Source organism: Protopterus annectens, chromosome 7.part0, assembly GCF_019279795.1.
Source record: "Protopterus annectens isolate FY-2018-M chromosome 7.part0, PAN1.0, whole genome shotgun sequence".
NCBI classification, from domain to species: Eukaryota; Metazoa; Chordata; order Ceratodontiformes; family Protopteridae; genus Protopterus; species Protopterus annectens.
In genome coordinates this window covers 1525371837-1525386802 of record NC_056739.1, presented here as the reverse complement: position 1 = coordinate 1525386802, position 14966 = coordinate 1525371837, and positions in this window count along the sequence as shown.

Below are 14966 nucleotides of genomic sequence, written 5' to 3'. Positions count from 1 at the left end.
AATCCCAGATTTGCACTGAACTGATAGTGAATGGTACCACATACACTAAATCAGTAGAAATAGTCAACCTGCTGGCGGACAGGTTTAGTGAACATTTCTCCCCCGTCCCCACCTCATATACCCCCAAAACATTCCTACTACTTATTCTCCACCTAGTATCTCTAAAGCGCAGGTCTTAACTGCTCTCTCCAAGATCAAAAACACAGACTCTATAGAACTTGATAACATCCCAGGCTGCATCCTCAATGGTTTAAAACAGGAGTTAGCAGCACCATTGGGTGCCCTTTTCAAGCCTAAGTACTGTTTTTGTCCCTGTTGAATGAAAAACAGCAACTGTTATCCCCTTGCACAAAGGGGGTACATCCACTGACCCAGGGGACTATAGACCCATTAGCCTAAACGGCCTTATCTGCAAGGCTATAGAGAGAATCATCATGGACCTTATCAACAAGGATATAAGAAACCTTCAAACACTTGACTTGACCCAGTTTGGTTTTGTTAAAGGGAGATCCTGCCTAATGAACCTGCTGGACTTCTTCAAGGCCTTTGACACAAGCCCCCACTCAGGCATCATTGTAAAACTCACCAAGCTGGTGGTCAACCTGTATACTGTCAGGTGGGTTGTAAACTAGCTGATCGACAGAACACATAAAGCCAAAATAGGGGACACCACCTCCACCAGCATACCTGTTACTAGTGGTGTTCCACAGGGATCGGTGCTAAGGCCCCTATTGTTTGGAATCTACTTCTCAGAAGTACAGTCAAAAACAAAAGGTCTGTGGCTGACAAAGTTTGCTGATGAATCTAAACTGGGAGCAGTCATTGAGTCCCCAAATAGTGTCAACATTCTACAAGAAGGACTTAGGCAAACCCATGACTGGTGCCAAAGTCATGCTCTAAAACTCAATTCAAAAAATGCTTTATCATCCCCTTTGGCAAAGGCGAAGTCTCTGCAGATTACCATATTAATGACACACCCTAAGCTCTAAGTCAGTGGTGAGAGATTTGGGCACACAGGTTGACAGCAACCTTACTTTCGATCACCATGTTTCCACAGTGGTAAGGAAAGCCTATGCTGCCCACCTCATAAGCAAGGGCATAGCTTCCAGAACAAAAGAGGTTATAACCCCCCTGTACTTTCCCTCATCAGGCCAGTAATAGAGTACAATGCTCTCTTTGGTATGTACCTAAACAGGCACCTGCAGCAACTGGAGAGACCTCAAAGGTTCCTCACAAAGACAATTCAGGGTCTTCAGCACATGTATTATGTGGAGAGACTGAAATCACTCTCATTATACTCTGTATCATATAGACTACTAAGAGGCGACCTGTACCTTGCACACAAAGAAACCTCTGTTCCTGCCTTAAGGGAAATGTTGCACATTCATAAGTAAAAGGGTATTCACTCGCACTAAGGATCTTAACCTAGCATATGACATCAACAGGACTTGCTGGAGAAACAGATATGTCTCCCAGAGGTTGCTTATCTTCCGGTGTAAACTTCCAATACAGATTAAACAGAGCCCCTTGTTGACCCTTTTCAAGGGTAACTTGGACGATTGGATGGGAAACTGCAAATTCATCCCAGGGATTTCACTTGTGTCCCTCTTGGATAGGGACAGTTATCACTAATTTAGAGCTGCTTATAACATAGACCATATCTCTGGACCCTTAAAGGAATAAGGGTTGAGCTTGGCTAAGTTTGTAAGGGCCCTAGGGTCATTAGCCTAGTAACCTCCTATGAACCTATGAACTTATGCAGCTACTGAATGAGAAAGAACAGATAATGGATCACTGAACTTGATTCCAGTGTTGGCTGCAGATAAGTTTGGTAGGGAACAGGGTTGTAATTTCTTGCCTAGGTTCATGACTGCGTGATGCTTCTCCAAAACATTTGTAGTTGCTTACATGTGAAGAAAACTTAAAAATAATTCTTTCTTGCTAGAAAAATAGAGAAGATGTGAGACTATTCTCAAGTGTTCTGTACTGCTGCAGCAGCTATGAAGAAGTATAATGACAAAGACATGGGTGCTGATTGTCCTTGATTCTGCACGACATCCCTAATTTTGACAAACATCTTTGCCCTGTCCCTCATAACCTTTATTCATTTTCTGGTAGATAATTGAGGATTGCAGTCAGTCAAAAATGCCAGACATTGGAGTTTAACACTTCCTGTTCTCCAGAAAATGCTGTACTAGTAGATTTCTAAGTAAATTAGAGCAATATTTACAAATTGCCTCTGATTTTGGGTCTTTGTCTCCCACTGTTTTTACCTTTGGCTAAATTTTTTAAACAAAGAAGCTGATAGCTATGTGGAAAGGGGATTCCAGGCCTAGACCCTTTGATACATGATATATTTAATTTCTGGTATAAGTCAAGGACCTGACCTTGGCTTTCTGGATCATAATATGCTAGACTGTTGAGTATTTTGAGACATTATTTGCTGATGAAGTCAGCAGTAACATTAGAATATTAGATAAGACTAGTCTAATCTCTTGAGTATAATTATAAAACTTGCTAAATTTACAGTCTAAGTATTGCTAGTCCATTTGGAAATGGGTGGGAGGTTGGCCTAATGGTTAAGGTGTTTACCTTACAAACACAAGGTGCAGGGTTTGATTCTCACATGGGGTAACTGTCTAGGCTTCAAATGGCCCACAAGGGCAGTTAGCCTAGTAATAATCTAAGAACCTAAGGTTATACTTACCTTTGTTCATTCTCATATGACAAAAGACAAAGTCATGGTCTGTAATACAGCGTGGTAACATCCTAGCTTTTGTGATGTACACTGGATTGGTAGTTATTAACCAGTCAAGATTATTGTTTTCCATTTTTGCTATGTGTAACAGTGGAGACTCATTGTGCAAGACCAAAACAATTTAGACAGCGATGGAAGTAAAGGTAAGTGCCTATTTATCAACCATTATTAAGATCTCCAAAGGCACCTGTTTCTCCACAGATAGATGCAATTCTAAACAAAATGTTCTCAGTACAGAATCTGGGATCATGTAATGGGATATAGATATAGGCAATTTATTTCTGTTAACCTTTACTGTGTGTATCAGTGATTCAGAAGCTGAGGTGTTGTAAATGTGGGTATGAATCAAAGGGCAATCAGCAATGTCAGGGTATAAAGTAGCTACTCCAGCAGCTTCTTCTGAAATCTGTCATAATGAAAGATATTATAATGAGCTGGTAGATATCACTGTCAGAGTTATGGGACTTCAGGTTTGCAAAAGCTGTTAGTCAGATACATTGTTGTAAAGAAAAAAAAAGCTTGGTCTACAACCCCAGGTGAACTGAGGTGGATTATTGGCTCACGCACGTGCTCCAGCTGGTGCAAAGGAGGAGAGGAATGATTTCACTGAGCCAGCTCATTTCTCTTCAGGGGTTGGGGTATATGCCTGGTGCACTCACATGGTGGAATCAGTGAGAGATACAAACTCACACAGTGATGCTGTCTCCAAGGAGGACTGGGTCCTTGATTATGTTTGCACAGAAGCAGGCCCATTGTACACCAATCTTTTGGGTACTTTGGGAATGCACAAGGGAAGCTAGGGCCTTAAGGGAACAAAATGAGCTCACGACAGATAGTGGCATCTTTCCTGGTTGGTTTGACCATTATTTGCAGGTGGATGAATAAGCAAGAAGTGCTGTCAACACAGGAGGAACAAATGAGCCAAATCAATGACAGGAGGAGGGAGGCTTAATGGTCAGTGGGAGTGGGGGTACCAGTGCTAAAAAAGAGGTTTCTGTAACTTCTTCAGGGACAGTGGTTCAATGCAGCTACCAAATGTGAACTAATATAATTTATTTACAAGTAACACAAGCATTTAGGTAGTCCTGAGGCATTCTGCCAAAATGATAGAGCTGGTCAAATAAAGCACTATTATTATTACTGTATTCATTAAACTTGTTTGAATCTGACGTACTCATGACCAGCTGTGGGGCACAATAACATCTGTGCAACTACCCAGACTGCTGAATATTTGGCAGTGCCAGCAGTGAAGAGCACAAGAACAGAGGCACACCCCAGAGTATTCCAATGTGCCCTGTTATAATGTTCTTTTGCTAAAATTTATGGCACATTAGCTTTAAGGAAGGAAATGATTACTAATATCATATTAGACACTGATGAACATGCCCTCACAGCTGTTTCCTTCCATTTGACAATATATCTAGTCTGTGTATTATATTAGTTTTGTTGTCTGTATATTTAAATTGAATGACATTGCAGTTCTAACCAACCAAGCTATGCAGTGCATGTTATAAGTCAAGCAAAACTTGATCTGTCTACACAGAGAGAAAATGAGTGACTGTTAATTTTAAGAAAACATGAACATTGCTTCCATTTTTATTTTGGAAAAAAATCACACATAATTACACAAGTATTAAATTATCAATTTAAACACAGCTATCAGTTCAAAACTGAATCAAAATAAGAAAATTATAGTTGGTTTTAACATTACAGACACATATATCTGATGAGAATGAGCATCTGCATTGCTAGATTTCATTATATTGAAATGATCGGATTCCCACTCCTGGCAAAGGAAGCAGCACTCTACACTAACCAGGGTACATTGCACATAAGGAAGCCTGGTACTCTCTGCAAGTTAGTGTATAGATCTGTTGAATACTGTTCTCAATAAATAATGTAAACCTCAAGACAGGCATATGCTTATGCCAAATTCAGTGTGCAAGACAGCTGCATTTAAAACTGCATTGTAGCTCTCATGTTCAGGTGTAAAGCAGATTATGGGTGAAGAGTATAAATTAAATATTTGCAGCTGCAGATGGTTGCCAGCTTTACCTATGATGAAGCTAACTGTGGAAGTTAAGAATTGCATCTGTGTGTGTACCTATAGATCATAAATGTTACATTTCCATCTGCTTATTGCAGTATGGCATTCTACTTCCATTTTCAGCTTTAAGCAAGTGCAACAAGGAAGACAATCTTACCACTCTCTCAGAGTTATCAAGGTGTTGGCAGCAGCATATAGAAATCTACAGGGAATGTTTTGGTTTACTTATTTCTAACTGTAGGTTTGTATTTATATCAGAAGGACTGCTTTGTAGTGGACTGGCATCTCTGATTGTGACAAATCCCGCAGTCCCAGTAGGCTGTCATCTTTGGTTGTGGCAAATCCCACACCCCCAATAGGCTGGCATCTCTGGTAGCGGCACATCCCACATTTCGTGTAGTGGCATATCCCACAGCCCCAGTAGGATGGCATCTCTGATAGTGGCAAATCCTATAGTCCAGTAGGCAGTAAAAAAAAATAGAAGAGAAAAAAGAAAACACTAGCATTCAGATGGAAGCCTGCAGGAACTTATTAATGCACATATTGGGAATGTTTTAGTTTCTCTCTGCTACAGTACAGAGCAGACAGGAAAGACAAGGTTCTTTGTAGCTCCTGTTTTGTATATGCACTGAGTCAATGGACTTGCAGGTTATCCAGTCAATACCAACTCAAAGGGAAATGATCACTCCATTGCCAAGAATGAACTGAAAAAAGTATCCCACAGTATGTAAACAGAGTCTTTAAGCATACCTTGCCAATGACTGCATTTCATAGGAGTCAGCATCACTGCAAAAATTAATTTAACAACCAAACATTGTTGTATTAAGCATAACAGCAAATATTTAATTTTTAATTTTTAAAGATGCAGTGACAGGCAAGTCTGTGGTCATCTCATAACAGTGTTCTATGATTCTTAAGTTTTTTATTCATCTTGCAAGTTGCACCTACCTACACTTTTAAATTACTTTTATTATTTAATTTATTAAAAAAAATGACTGGAAGAGAATGAAGACCCTAGAAGAAAGAACAATATTGAAAAATATTTACCTTTAAAATAGTGAAATAGCGAAGCAAAGAACAATGAGGTCTTCTATCATGAAAGAAAAAAGGGGAAAAAAAGGAAGCTAGCAAGAGATACAGCAGATTTTAGGAGAGGTAATATCTTTGTATGGCCCCATGGATCTGAAGGGACTGTCATGTTTCTGCTAATGTCTCTACTCAACATGTACAATATACGAGGGCTGAACAGTCACAGCTTCCCTCTACATCTACTGCTACAATTGATACAGAGCCCCTAATGACTGCTCATGTTTGTTTGTTTGTGTCTTTTGGCTTTTCCCAGTTAGGGGTCACCACAGCGGAACTCCGGTCTGCTAATGATTGACAGTTGATTTTTACATATCAGCTTGCCAGGCCTGACGCACAACCTTCAACGAAGGTACGCCCATTCATGCATGTCTCCATGCAGAAGATGCTCTAGCTGAGAATCGAACCAGACAGCATCTTACTGTGAGGCGACAACGCTACTGCAGCACCACCACTGCAGGTATTAATGACTGCTCATGTTATGGATGTCAATTCTACTAGGGCCTGTGGTACTAATACAACTGCTGTGAACAATTCTCTGCCTCATCCTTTGGCTGGGGCAAGACCCAAAGATAGTCAAGTAGCATCTTTGGAAAATGTTTTTTTTTTTTAATTTTCTGGCCCCTTACTGAGCACTGCAAGGTACCAGCAGAGGGCGGAACTTCAGTCTGTGAACAATTCTCTGCCTCATCCTTTGGCTGGAGCAAGACCCAAAGATAGTCGAGTAGCATCTTTGGAAAATGTTTTTTTTAATTTTATGGCCCCTTACCAAGCACTGCAAGGTACCAGCAGGGGGCAGAACTTCAGTGTACGATGGAAGAGGCGCAAACTGTCCTTAGACAACAACGCAACTCCAGAGGAGAGGAACAGAAAGAAAATACATTGTTAGTCTACAATTTATCTTCACATGTCTTGACTCCAGAGCAAGTAAGTCTTCTAGATAGAGGGCTTAATTTTGTGCCGTCACAAGCGGTTCTACTTGAGAGTGTATTATTTGATATTTAATTGTTTTTACCAAATATAGCATTGAAGCTAACTTTTGGTGAGTGCACTAGCATGCCAGCTTTGTTTAAGCGTACCAGTACTTTCATTCCATAGTTAACACCTGTGCTTGAAATTTTCTTTAAGACTGTGGAAAAGGAACTATGAGATACTGACTTAAGGAAATGTAATTTTTATAATTTAACATCAGGTGAATTTGAAGCACTTCATGAACTTAAAAGTAATGCTGAATTGACTACAAGACCTGCCGATAAAGGTGGATCCATAGTGGTCCTTGACACAAACTATTATAATGCTAGTATGTATGCTATGTTGAATGATGTTTCTACCTATGAAGTTATTAATGAGTGTGATTTGCACAAGATTATCGGTGGTATTCAGAGCACTTTATATGAGCTTTTAATGGAACAAGTGCTTGATAAGGGGTTATATGACTTTATGATGGTCTCGGACCCCTTGATACCAGTTATACACGGTCTCCCTAAGGTGCATAAGTCACTGGTTGACCCACCCCTTCGTCAGATTGTTTGAGGCAGGGGTTGGGTCACAGAAATCATTTCTATTGTTATAGATCAACAACTTAAGAGACCGCTAGACACAGCTGTGGCTGTTCTCAGGGATGCTGAGCATTTCTTTAGCACACTAGGTGCATTTGCCAGAATGCATGGGTCTTTTAGTAATGAAACCATTCTTGTTAGTATGGACATACAGACATTGTTTACAGTCATACTACATGATTTTGGTGTTGCTTCTTTAAAAAATTACTTGATGGAAAATGTTGATTATTCGCCAGAATTAATAGAATGTATTGGTACTTTAATGGACTTGGTCCTTTATAACAATGTTTTTTATTTAATGACGTAGTTTACAGACAGAGGGTCAGTGTTGCGTTGGGCACTCTATGCGCTAAGAGTTATGCCAATCTTGTACTGGCTGACTCGGAGCGCATGACAGTGCTATCGCAACAGGAATTTTCTGCTCATCTTTTATATTATAAACGTTTTGTTGATAATGGTTTTTATTTTGTGGCAGGGTGCAGAATCTGATTTATTGAGGTTTGTACACTACTTGGAATCTACTAGCTGTTGCTTTAGATTTGCATTTAATTTGCTCATGGAGCAGTATTGAATTTCTTGACACTAAAGTCACTTTGATTGATGGGGTTTTGTCTACCTCACTTTTTAGAAAAGTTTGTAAGAAGAATGCTTTTTTACACTTCAACAGTATGCATCCTAAACATATTTTTAAAAATAGTGCTAAAGGCCAGTATCTGTGTATGTCTAGATTGCATACAGATGATAAACAGTGCCATGAAGCTATGCTCTGTCTTAAGGGTGATCTTTCTGCTAGATGATATAGTTCTGAAACACTTGAAGATTGTTATAACATGGTCACTGCCATGTGTGCTGAGAAAGGCCAACCTTATTTTAATCGACCGTATGTTCCTGGTAAGGCTAATGTGTTAGATACTGCTTGTACCAGTGTTAGACTTGCATTAACCTGTGGTAACAACATGCAACAAGTATGTGATGTAAAGAAATACTGGCCTGTTTTGCTGTCAGATGACAGAATTAAAGGGATTGTGGGTGAAAAACTTAGTTATACATTTAATAATAATATCTCCCTTAACTCATTACATCCGAGTAATGCCTCCAGGTGCATATGCAGTTACCGCCTACTGCTCCTCTAGGCATCAAATATTACTTGTTCATATTGCATTAATAATTCCAAAATCATGCTACATACAGGATATCAGATTATTTTATCTTGAAGCATACATGATGGCAGACACAACTGTATTGATATATGACCACTGTCAATGAGCATTTGTTAGAATTATAAGGTGCTAGGCTCAGGCCACCCCCACTAGGAGTTAAAGGTACACACTCAAAAGAGTTGTACTGGAGGGAATGAGTTAAGAGACAGTTATGCTATAAATCTACTCAGTTAACAGTACCTCTTTCTGGACGTCTAGGAACCCATCCATGTAGGCATTGTAAAGCCTGTAATTTTATATCTTCTATACAGGAATTTCAACATCCTGCCATTAATTTCACATTCAAGCCTTGTTTTTATGCTGATTGTACTTCTAAGGGATTAATTTATTTGGCTAGGTGTAAGTTATGCATATCTTTTTATATAGGCAAAACAGTGAGAATGTTGAAAGAACGTATCCTGCAGCATGCAGGTGCTATTAGGCGTTTAAACACTCTTAATGCCTTAACAAAACACACATCCCTTGCACCAGAACATTCCTTTCTGTTTAGTGTTTTACAGTTGTTACCTATGGGTAAGAGAAAGGGTGACTATAACAATAGCTTGTTTGCATATACTCCACTTAAACTACAGAACACACTCTAAAACTAAGGCAAACAACTATAAAATTTTAAAAACAAGCTCCCAAAGCATAGGAATTGAACCTGATGTTTGTTTAGACGAAATTACTCACCTGCAAGTTAATTATTCAGGAGTTACATCTTGAAACCTGGGCTCTTGTGGCTTAGTGTAATGCCCCCTATTCCCTTTTATAACCTCAAACCACTCCCCTACTGTCCACTAACTTTCTGTACCTCACTACTGCCCTCTAAGATCAGAATATGACACCACCCAGGAAGCTTATCATACTAACTCTTTTCCCCTCCTACTTGTCCCTTACCTAGCTACCCTATATGAAACCTGGACTTACATAGGCTTCCACCACCCAGGCTACCAAACCAACCCCTCGCCCATAATTAACAAGAGAGGCCATGACTCAACTCCCTACTCACCCTCCTTGTTAGAACTCGAACGCTATGTAATTATCAAACCTACCAATATTAGGCCAAATGATAAACATTACTACAAACTTCTACTCAAAGCCCTCAAATTCATTACCACTCTGAATCACAGACTAGCCACAGATGGTGATATCCACCCCAACCCTGGCCCTTCCCCTCCACTCAATTCTAATTCCACCCTATCCTCCCCTCCACTTCTCAATCTAAACTCTAGACCCTTTAACTCTCTTCTGACCTGTCATCTAAACATCAGAAGTGTAAACAATAAGATTCACAACTTACATGCCCTTTTAGCTACTTGTTCCCCAGACCTACTATATCTCACATAAACCTGGCTTAAACCAAGTACGAAAGACACACAGATAATCCCACCAGGGTATGATATACTAAGAGCAGACCGAATAACTCATAAAGGTGGCGGTGTAGCCATACTCTACAAAATTACATTACAAATCTCCCTTGCCTCTCCACAACCCCTCCTAACAAACAATGCCGAAATTCTACTTGTAAAACTTCAACCAAACAAACATAAAAGCATAAATATAGCATGCATTTACATCCCCCCAGGCAGCAATAATAACAAAACCTTAGAGGATTTTCTCCACTGGCTAACTCAAACTCACCCCCAGGAATCCATAGTGTTAGGTGACTTCAACATCGATTGGAATTCCTTCTCATCTAGCTCCCCATCCAGCAGCATAAATCTACATGGCTTTTCTCAGCTCATATCCACTCCTACCAGACTAGGTAAACCCCAAAACAAAGACAGCATCCTGGACTGGATCCTTACTAATAAAGATCCTGACCAGTACTCAGCAGGTACTCACCCAGAGGACATGAGTGATCACTTACTCACCTATGTTTTCAAATTTAAGAAAATCACCCCCCTTCTTACAACCATAAAAAAAATCAGGAACAATAATAAATTCAATGCCTCCATTTTTCAAACTGAACTTAAAGCCCACAACTGGACAATACTCAAGACTCTTCCTCTTGAAGAGGCAGTTATCTACTTCAACACCACCTTCCTCAAGATTTTAGATTCCCATGCTCCAATACGGTCCATTAGAACTAAAACCAAAACCGCACCATGGCTCTCTAAGGAAACAAAATCCAAAATCCTATCTAGAAACAAGATGTGGGTCACATGGCGTACCTCTAAAGACCCACACTCCCACCAAACCTTCCGGCAACTTAGAAGTGAAACTAAAAGAATGATCTTAAATGATAAAAAAAATTTCTTCCTCCACCTCCAACACAAACACCTTAATAATCCGCAAAAATTCTGGGCAGGCTTAAACAAGCTCCTGCACCCAGGCCAGGCAACCACCCCCACTCCAACAACTTGCAAACAACAGTGCCCTGTAAACATTGCTAACACATTCAATAGTTTCTTCATGGAAACTATACAATCCCTGGCCACACAATTCAAACAAACAACCAGCCCACTCCACTACCCATGCCAGCAGAATACTACAACTACATCAGATCATCTATTTACCTTCGATCCAGTACCCATATCCTCTATAACATCTCTTCTTAAAAAACTAAAACCCACTAAGCTAGCAGCTGACCTTCTCCCAGCTGAGTTTCTGCAAAAAGCAGCTGAGGCCATTTCCTATCCCGTCTCCATAATCATAAACCGTACCTTGTCAGAAGCCTTCATCCCCTCCATATGGAAAATGTCCCACATTATTCCTCTCCATAAAGGTGGTAGCTCACTAGAGCTAACCAACTACAGACCTATAGCTATACTCTCACCCCTGGCCAAAATTATGGAAAAGTGTGTCCACAAACAACTGATGGAACACCTCACCAAAAATAAAATTCTAGCCAACTCCCAACATGGCTTCAGGCCAAATCACAGTACCACATCAGCCCTACTATCCTTTTCTAATACCATCAATAACTTCAGAAACAATAATAAACTATCATCTGCTCTTTTCTTAGACCTCTCCAAGGCCTTTGATATGGTGAACCACATTCAAATCCTCCATACATTAAAAAAACTATCACTCAGCAATTCCACGCTGAAATGGTTCCAATCCTACCTGTCCAATAGGCAACAGGCTGTTCTATGGCAGGACAAATTATCCACATGCCTACCTGTTACACTTGGAGTTCCCCAAGGATCTATTTTTGGCCCTCTTCTCTTCACCATCTTTGTTAATGACCTGCCCACAATCACTCCCCATGCCACATGCATTCAATATGCAGATGATTCGACCATCATCAGCACTGCCTCCAACCTGGCAGACCTCACTGCTTCAACCCAAGACACCTTCAACCTAATAGAAAAATGGTTCTCAAGTCGTCAACTAGTTCTCAACCCCAACAAAACAAAACTACTTACTTTCTCACCCACTAACAAGACTCTTCCCCCCACCTTCTCTATTACATCCTCCAATGGAATCACTATATCACCAGAAGCTCACACAAAGCTATTAGGTGTTACCATTGATAACTCCTTAAATTTGACACCCATTTCAATCTAACCATCAAAACCGTCAATAAAAAGCTTGGCTCTCTATAAAGTAAAACACTTTCTCACTCCTCTCGCTAAAATTACAATTGCCAGCACACACCTACTATCAACTCTTTTCTATGCCTCCCACAAACCTAAACAAGACAACCCTTAACAAACTTGCTTCTTGTTACAATCACATAGCTAGATTTGCCACAAATTCCACCTTGCACCACTGCATTAACTTGAAGCAACTAGGGTGGTTAGAGTTTTCCAGCCAACTCCATTTCAACCAACTCAATGTATCACCCAGAGAAAACACCAGCTCTGAAAAACATCATTCACGCCTATATTAACCTGCAATCTTTACTCCTCGCATAAGATCTTAGCTCAAACTACCAAAGCCAATAATTCTGCTGGGGATTCTCTATTCTCAAACTTTGTAGGTAAAATGTGGAACTCCCTACCGACAATGCTCACCTCAGAACCTTCACTCCTACAATTAAAAAAACTTAAACCCCATCTCAATACTCTCTGGCAATGTCCCTGTTCCAAACCTGATTAACCACTATCATTTACCCTTCTCTTACCTCACTATCCTTAACCGCTTTTTAACAAGGCTCCTCACCTTTGTAACTGACCTATGTTTTTTTTAATATGCTGCTGTTATTTTCCCAAGATGTAATGTATCTTTATATTGTATTTAGAACTCGACTATCTTCCTTTTTTTGCATTAACAATGTTCATATGTCTGTTATGTACCTGGAGCTTTTCTCCCCGGGCCTCCACTGAAAATGGACATGTATCCAGTCGGACTCTCCCGGTTAACAAATGTAAAATAAAATAAATAAATAAATAAACAATAGACTAGAGAATGCAGAAGCCAGTTGGATTGTTAAGTTACAGGCAGATAAGCTGCCAGGGATTAATGCATCTGTTCCTTTAAAACCACTCTTAAAAAAGAAGAGCATATGTCAGTAATTGTTGCTGGTCTATGGTTGGTTGATTGATTGTTTTTTAATATATAATGAGTACACTTGTAATGATTTTTTATGGATCTGAAGAAGCACTGTGTGTGAAAGTGCTTATCCTCTGCATTAAAAACCTTTTATCTTATCAGCTCTGGTGGATGCTTGGTTTTTGCTGTTTATGTCTTCTATCATAAGTAGACTGTTGTTGCGTTCTCAAAATGGATGCCAAGAAATTTAACTCAGCAACAAATCATTTTGAGAAAACATTGCAACTGGTTTTGATCAGAGACCCAATCACAATTCTTTTTATATGTAGAAAGAGATTTAAAAAATGCATGACAATGTGAGTTATAACAGCTATTAAAGCTGATGGTTGATTATATACACATTTCACTTCTGAAAGTCATCTGTGTGGCAAAGTGAGACGTATTATAGCCTTTAAAGATGCCAGTTAATTTCTGACTCAGTTGCATACTATTCGGTGTCTGTGCAGTAAGATTCTCACCTAGCTTTATAAAAATGATATGCATCCTTAGGAAGTTGTCTCTAACAAGCTTCTTACAGCTAGACCACTGTGCATGGACCTAGCCATAACAATGCTGTTTGTTCTCATTTTAAGTGTATTTTCACCAAGGCTATGTGAAGAAAGTATACTTAATAGGGTATATTGCTAGTCTTCCACCAGCGTTGGCTATCATGGCTGAGTTTCTTGATTTATTTATTTATTTTACATTTGTTTACAATTTGATGCTGTCTGTTGGCTGTAAGCTTACTAAGAGCCTATGAACCTATAATCAGAGCACTCCACATATCGTATAGCCTTTCCAAAGCTATACAGAAGATGCACTAAAAGACATATTTCCCTTATTTAGCCTGATTTTGTCATTGCTGATGACAACTGATTTGGATACTCGGGTAATATGTTTAATGTTTAGGTTAGAAAAATCTGAAATAAAATCAGTCAGCTCTGTGCTATTGGTTTGTGTAGAGTGGTGTCAGACCAATTTGGAAGACCAGAGGCAGTTATAACCACAAATGAGACATTTATTCCTGCAATTCATAATTGTCCTAGTTCACTTCCCAACATATATTCTTGTCACTTGTATCAGTGCCTTCAAAGAGTTATGTTCTGCTTCCTTTACTCATCTGTTATTGTCCCTTTTCAAGAGCTTGATTTATTTGTTTATCTTCACAATGTGTAATTCAAGGCACAGAACATGAAGCCTTACAGAGTCCACTTTCCTTTTGAAAACTTTCTTTCCTTTAAATCATATACTACCACATGCAAAAGTAAATGACTGTTAGCGCTCACATTCCAGGAACATGCATATTTCATAGCTGTTGAAAATCTGAGTGAAACAATACCAGTTCTGCCTTAACCAATGTTAGTTACATAAAAACATGAACTTCCTTCAGTTCCAATTAGTTGCCTCTAGCTTCCATAGTATTTAAGGATGGAGTAAGAAGAACATGGACTCAGTTCTATAAAGATGGCTACTAATGTGGAATGAAGTTAGCCAGAGAAAAAGTACACAGATTTCCCTGAAGATATGAGCCAATGAAATTCTAAGGTAACTTTACTTATCTGTGTATTTTCTTGTTGTGATTGTTCTTCCTGCCTTACATACTGGTAGATTCCTTTGCTAAAGTATCAGTTTGTTACCAGCTAAGGGTAGCCTTAGCTTTTACTAGGCAAAGTTCAAAAGATGGCTGTGCTCACTTCAAGTGTTATCCTGCTAAACTGTTTCTCTTTTTCCTTCACTGTTTTGTTTTAAACATGTGGACTGCAGCTTCAAAGAAAATAAAAGATTCATGATATACAGTAATTGCATCTACCGTTCAGTCTCATGGAGTACCTCTG